This window comes from Coptis chinensis, chromosome 5 (assembly GCF_015680905.1).
Source record: "Coptis chinensis isolate HL-2020 chromosome 5, ASM1568090v1, whole genome shotgun sequence".
Taxonomy (NCBI): domain Eukaryota; kingdom Viridiplantae; phylum Streptophyta; class Magnoliopsida; order Ranunculales; family Ranunculaceae; genus Coptis; species Coptis chinensis.
The window spans coordinates 89897183-89905125 of NC_141460.1; the positions used below are offsets into that span (position 1 = coordinate 89897183).

Below are 7943 nucleotides of genomic sequence, written 5' to 3' on the forward strand. Positions count from 1 at the left end.
ACCACCTTCAGATGAACAGTTGCGGCATGAAGTTGAGATGCAGAGTAATGACCATCTATTTGTACAAAACATGGTAGCCAGGACATTAAGTATTCATTGTGGAGTTACTAATCAACAATTGAAGAATGATCTAGTTGAACATCATTGGGCACGTTATGGTGCACGCCACAACCAAAAGAACAACTAATAAGTTTGTTTAAGTTTGTTAACTGTGTTTTTTAAGTGTGCTTTCTGTATTTTCTATTAACTGTACTTTCATCAAGTTTGTTTAAGTTTGATTTGTCTTAGTTGAATTTTCTGTTAACTGCACTTTCATCAAGTTTGTTTAAATTTGATTTGTCTTAGTTGAATTTTCTGTTAACTGTACTTTCATCAAGTTTTGGTGCTTTCTATATTTTCTGTTAAGTGTACTTTATCAAGTTTGTTTTGTTTAAATAAGATTGTGATTTGTTGAATAAGATTTGCACATACTTAAAATTAAAAACGTTACAACATACTTGGAATTAAAAACGTTACGACATACTTGAAATTAAAAACGTTACAACATACTTGGAATTAAAAACGTTGCAACATACTTGGAATTAAAAACGTTATAACTAAAAATCATCATCTTCATATTCTTCATATTCTTCATTTTCATCCCTCAAAAATCGATTGGGAGAGCGTGGTCACGTACCACGAGACTAAGTAGCACTGTTTGTTGATCCAGAAGAAGAAAAAGACCCAAACTGTTAAGAATAATGGGTTGGAATGTATGGACTAGGAGGGGTTGGAATGTATGGAGTAGAAGAGGTTGGATAATTAGGAATAGAAAGAGCAGCACGAATACCTTGTTCTTTTTCAACCCACTTACAATAGATAGCTGCTTGGTTAGCTTTCCAAAATGTCAGTTGAATACCGCTAAACTTGCTTAGATCAAGCATCATGATATCTTGTTCTTTCTGTGCTTCAAGCCTCAATATTTCGGCTTCTTTTTCCTTTTTCATTGAGAGGAACATTTGTCGTTTTAGCTCTGTTTGTTCTTGCAGATATTTTGCAGTTGTAAGTTGATTGTCTCTGACCTCCTCCAGAGTTTGTGCCATTTGGTGCGCAACTTCATCAGCATCTCTTTTCTTAAACTTTCTTCCCTTTGGCCGTTTTTCTGATTCGGGCACTTCCCTCGATGGTTGACTTTCTTCATCTAACGAAATATTGGTTATTCCAATATTGTTAGCGGTTGATCCACCACTGATGTCACCACTAACATCACTACTAGAAGTGGTTCTCTGTTTTTTTGAACTACTATCACTTCTAGCTTGATATAAATGATTCCATTTTGGACTTAAAATTAAAATCCAAAAACAATGCTCAAATTTAAAATGTTTCTTTTGAACAGTTAAAAAAATAGTACGAGCTCGTGACATTGTATCATCCGCATTAGTACCACTAGCATTCATTCTCAATTGTCGATCATAATAACCTTGAAATAAACTTACCGCATGTTGGATGATGTGAAAACGCACTTGAACCGATCCACCAGTTTGTGGTTGCCCTGCATGACCAAGCTTGCTCATACGCTTGTTCATTTCATCAGCAATTTTCTCAAAAAAAAACATGCCTATTTTGGCCCGTTCCAACAACTACATCTTCTGAAATAAAAATCCAACTATGACATAAAATTTCACAACAAAATTTCATCTTCAACAGTTGTGAAATTTTTTGAACGATCTTGAACATAGGTATGTTGGCTGTTTTCTTGGTTTTCGTTTTCACTATTTCTACCACCTCTATTTCCTCTACCTCTAGATCTTTGTGAAGACATTTTGTGATTTTGGTGAAGAATAAAAGAAGAAAGAAGAAGATGAAGTGAATTGGTGAAAAATGAGTTAAGCATATATGCAATATATATAGGCCCAGTCCAACGGAACTAAATATAGCCGTTAATTTCAACGGTACAAAATCGAACCGTTTTAATTTTTTATTAAAAAAAACAAAAAAATGATGGACGGCTAAAGTAGACCCGTCCCACTCTTGGACGGGTCAAGTTTTCCCGTGCGAACCATTTCTATTTTCTTAACCAATTTGGCTCCAGTTTTGACAATTCTTAAAATAGAAACGATCATTTGACAACGTGTTGGTGATGGAAATTGCTATAAAAATTGTCAACTGTCACATTGAAAATCAAAAATAACAACGCGTTGATGATGCTTTTAATAACTGATCGATAGTAATTTTTCTATAATGCCTCTTGTTAAAAATGCGCAACAGCGTAAGTAGATATATAAATGCATTCGACTGTTCAGTTTTCTTTGGCTTCTATACAACTGTGACCTTATAAATAGCTTGTACACTCAGTTCATATTGCTCTTGAGTTAGAGTATCTACAGTTGTTGCCCTTTAATATTGGACTTTCTTTGTTCCTCCACTCCTAAGATTATGGCCCTTTCATTTCCCCATCAAGTTTCAGCTCTTATATTGTCTTTCTCTTATACCACGTCAATTATCTTAGTTTTACAAATGTGCTTCTTTTTTCGATGTTCATTATCTCCTTGGCTTTAAAGTTTTACATGAGTCGTTCTCGCAAGGTTTTCCTAGTCGATTTCGCATGCTACAAACCTAGAGATGCATTGAAATGTAGCCACGAGACCTTCATGGACCGATCAAAATTGTTGGGGACATTTTCAGAAGAAAGTTTGCGGTTCCAGAAGAATATTTTGAATAAATCTTAGTTGGGAGAGTCAGCATACTTCCCTGAGGCATTTGTGGCATTACCACCAAATCCATGCATGGAGGAGGCAAGAAAAGAAGCAAAAACTGTTTTATTTGGAGCCATAGATGAACTTTTGACAAAAACAAGAGTGAAGGCTAGCGATATTGGGATTCTAGTAGTGAATAGCAGCCTATTTACTCCTACACCTTCGCCGTGTTCTATAATAATAAATCACTACAATTTCAGGATTAATGTTTTGAGCTATAATCTTGGTGGGATGGGCTGCAGTGCTGCTCCTATGTTTGTAGACCTTGCCAATAATCTCCTAAAAGTAGGTTCTCTTTGAATTTTTCTTTTGGTTTAACAATTCCTCTTAATCGTGAAGCCATCATCATGCATGCATGAGAGGGATATTATATTGTTGTCACAATTGTGCTTCCATGCTTGGTGCCGGCTATATGAAATTATGGAACATATAAGTATAGTGAACGAACACTTGTACCCTAAATCCCTAATAAAACAATGAAATTGTTAAACTCAGTATAAGTGGAATTCAGTTGATGATGGGCATTTACGTGCTCTCTAGTCTCTACGCCCCTTTGGTTGGTGCGGTTTGCTGGAAAGTACGTAATAATTTTGGTGTCAGATAGACAATTAAACTATAGGGACAGAGTGACAAACATGCATGTAAGTCACTCATATATTTTCAGGGCATGCACTTCTGTTATAGTTGAGTAAATTAAACGGATTCCTAGTTATCTTTGTTCCTTTTGTCTGAGAAGGTATCAGCTGATTGTCCACCATAAAACATTTATAACTATAATGTTGCTTCTGTTCTTCCTTAGACAATAACTTTCTTCTTATGTTTTGATCAGAAATAAGCATTTCATCATAGAGCTCATGACCGCTTAAAAACCATTTTCATGAACTATATTCCCAGAACATGTAAGAGGAGATACACAGGACATGGCATGATATATGCAGAATGGACTACTATATATAGAATTGGAAGTATTAGATTCAAATTATTAAAGGATATATGCCAAACTTGATTTTTAACTATTAGAAGTAGTGACTGAATATCGTGCTTTATGATGCGTGTGTGTAGGTGCAGTGGTGCAGTTTTGGCTCTGTAGCACCTGTATCTGGCACAATTTCAACTAAGATGATAGAAACTTCATAACTAAAACTTTAGTGGACATAATGAAAATGCTGGTTTTAATTTTTTCGATCCTGCAGGTGCATCCCAACTCATATGCCTTGGTAGCAAGCACAGAGAACATCACCCTGAACTGGTACTTAGGTAACAATCGCTCAATACTTGTAACAAATTGCCTCTTCCGGATGGGTGCAAGGGATGTCCTCCTCTCTAATCGAACATCTGATCATTATCGTGCCAAGTGCCAACTCATGCATATTGTTCGCACTCACAAGGGTAATGATGATCATGGTTATGGAAGCACTTATCAGGAGAAGGATACTAGTGGAATCATTGGAGTTAGCCTGTCGAAAGAACTTGCTAAAGTTTCGGAGGGAGCTCTTAAGTCAAACATAAGTAAGTTAGCACCTCTAGTTCTTCCAATATCCAATTGCCTGCGCATTATTTTTAACAAGGTTGGCATGAAGTTGTTCCAAATGAAGTCATTTTGTCACAGCCCAAATTTCTAAACAATAACAAAGTGAATATTTGAAATATAACTATCTCAAACATCACTATGTTCACTTGTTTAAAAACCCAGACTATGACGGGGTGGATACAACACATGTCAAAACCTAAAACCTAGATCATAAAAGAAACCACTTGAAAATAAATAAACCCTAGAAGTTTTCACCATCACTTTATTAAGCTATCTTCTATCCAAACAAAACATCAAACAAACTCTCTGAGTAATAGTCCTCACTACCATGTTCTCATGTCATGTTGAAAAAATATAAACTACGTTATTACATCCTTTCAATAAGAATCCGACTTAATAAAAGAACTAACGGACTGCTCTAGACAAGAATCCAAATCACACGCCGCGATTCCACTGCCTTCCACCTATGTTCCCAAGAACACACCTACGTTGCCAAAACAAAGCAAACATGGGTCAGCAAAATGGAATTTGCTGGTATGAGTAGACTAACTACATATAAACCTTTCCAATCTTTACTTATCTAACTAACACTTTAAATATATCATAATTTAATCATTCTCAGCTTGGAAGACAGGTAATTCCGTCATTTCAACCGGCATAGTTTCTTTCCAAGCAAGACTCTCATCTTATTAACTCGTTATAATAACTTGTTTTAATAACTAATAATTGAATTAAAACTTACCGATATCCACTGCTGTATAAGGGTAGGATCGCGTCCCTGCACAAAATATTATTAAGTCCTACCCTCCTGCAAAAGAAAGTTAAAAATTTTATATAACATATGTAGATATCCTATAGGTATTCAAATGTAAGCCCAAACACACTCGCATAATCAAATCAATTTCTCTTATCAATTAATCAATTTCTTTTCTTATACACCCACCCTTTAGTACCTACTCCACGATTTGCACTCCACACATTTGCCAAATCACACCTTTCTGTGTGCCTCTCTCCCACCGAATACCACGATATCATAGCCATCTCTGGGCTTTCATACACATATTTCACAGCCTCTCCAGGCACAAAAACTCAGGTCATTCATGGCACATTCAATGAATACCTTAGGTCATTCCCGCCACATTCAAGGAATACTTATCATATCACTAACGGGCCATTCATGGCACATTCAATGAATGCCCTGGGTCATTCCCGCCACATTCAAGGAATACCCAATCCTACATTCCCGTACACTCAAGGAATACAACTAACCCGTATAGTGAATACCTTAGTTCCTCTCTAGGGCAGTCCAAACAATCTGGTCATTCATGGCGCATTCAATGAATACCTGGGTCATTCATGGCACATTCAATGAATACCCATTTATAACTCTAACGGGTCATTTATGGCACATTCAATAAATGCCCACCTAACATAATATGACATCATCAGTCATAAAACTCATTTCCAAAACTTGTGGAGTGGATAGTTCTAAAATGGTGCGGTAAATTTGTTTACGCATTATTGAACTTTATTGCATATATTATTTCAGAGAACAAAAGAGTATCTTGTTTCTTGTATTTTTGGTTTACGCGTTAATAATTATATGGATGTCTAAGTGTCATAACGTTGTATATCATAAAAGATTGAAATATCGCATAGTAGTTAATACACGTACACAAGTATATATAAAAAGGTCTTAGCCTAAAGCCAAGCATGCTAATAGCCCTAGACCTATCCTAATAGACCGAATCATAATCCGAGTTAAAAGTCAAATTGGTCAAAGTCAACCCTAGTCAACAGTCAAAGTCAACCTGCCAAAAGTCAATAACAGTCAACCAGCCAGGTCAACAGCAATCAACCAACCCCAAACTCCTCTAACCCAAAAGCCCAAAGTCAAAGGCCTAAAGTCAAAAACTTAAGGCCAAAAAAGAAATTTCAAAAATTAAACACCCAAGCCCACATTTTTTTAGTTCGGCCCAAGCCCACATAAAAAAATCACTGTTCATCTTCCTCTCTCACACTCTCCAGTGTCTCCACCACCAGTCAACCACCGCCAGCCACCGCTCGCCACCACCTTTCAACCTAGCGGTTTGCTTCCTTTTAAAAACCCATACATACCTATACCAACCAATCTCAATTCCCTTTATATCGGTAATCGGGATCGGCGCCATTAATGGCTTCTCCGGAGCTTCAATGTGACCAAAACCCACTACTTAAATCAACTCTCCAATCACCAACATAGTTCCATACTATAACCACATCATAACCCACCCAAAACAAACAACAAAATCAAACAGTACAATTTGAGTCCGCGCCTCCATTAACGCATCACCATTAACGCTCTTCCGGAGCTTCAACAGCACACCCAATTTCAACCCAACAGCACCCAATCACCGATTCTAAAACCCCGACATCAACCAAATCAAAACAAACAACCCACACCACAACAGTACAACAATAGTGTAACAATCCATGACAATTTGGTTCTTTGGCCAATACATAAGTTGACCACTGTTTTTACAGCAGACATCATCGATTCTACAACCCCTCGTTTTAAGTTTTTTCCCAAGAGAGACGGTTATTCATAATTGTATACGTAGTTAACACTAAAAAGTATACAGTCTAAATCAGAATCATACAACAGTATATGAACAGTAAAAAATCATATTGGTTTCATCCTCATGCAATCTACAGTAAACAATGAGAACTTTATCAAAACATAATATATCTACTCACAGTTTATAAACCGAACAGCTTTCCGAAAGCGGAACAACCCCGAAGACCGAAGTCGACTGTCGCGCAAAAAAGACGATCTTCCTTGTTCAAAGCCTTTTCTTCTTTCAGTAAAACTCCCCTTTTTTTTCTAAAACTCTCGCTGTGTTTTTCCCTCAAAAACTCTACGTGAGAATCCCCTTTTAGTTTTAAAAAAAACTCACCGAAAAACAAGGATAAAACTTATCTATTTACTTACGGGACTTTTATCCGTAACTGATAGTTATCATATATTTTTGCTTTATCTATTATCATTATTATTATTATTATACTAGGAAAATAAAAAGAGGGGGTGTTATACATTTAGTCCAAACTTCAACCATGCCTATGAACATATTTGCATTCATCCTGGAGGCAGGGCCATACTAGACAAAGTAGAGAAGAACTTAAAACTGACTGAATGGCAGATGGAGGCATCAAGGAGTAATCTTTATAGGTTTGGTAACACATCCAGTACGTAGTTCCTTATGGTATGAACTAGCTTATTCGGAGGCCAAGGGGAGAATAAAGAAGGGTGACCGTGTATGGCAAATCGCGTTTGGAGCAGGATTCAAGTGCAGTAGTGCAGTCTGGAAATCTCTTAGGACTATAAATCCCGGGACGATGACAAAAATCCTTGGGTTGATGAGATCGACACATTTTCTGTTCACATGCAAAGGGAAGCCTAGATCTTATTGATATCCACTCATTCCTTGTACTACTCTATTTTTAGCATTTCAAGAATCTGCATTCAAAATGTAATTTTAGCTTCATAAGTTCATATAAATGAAAAGTTGTTTATAATAAATGCAAAGGCGCATCCATATAAAAATTGTTGATATTATATGACCCAATAACAAATTTAAATTAATTGCACCTCCTAATTTTTCGTGGGAATGCTCTTTCATAGCTAACTAATTTGTACA

At 36.5% G+C, this 7943-nt stretch overlaps 1 pseudogene; it reads left to right on the top strand.

Annotated features, from left to right (window-relative positions):
* Positions 1 to 2236: 2236 nt before the first annotated feature.
* Positions 2237 to 7706, top strand: LOC147499905 (3-ketoacyl-CoA synthase 20-like; annotated as a pseudogene).
* Positions 7707 to 7943: the final 237 nt, after the last annotated feature.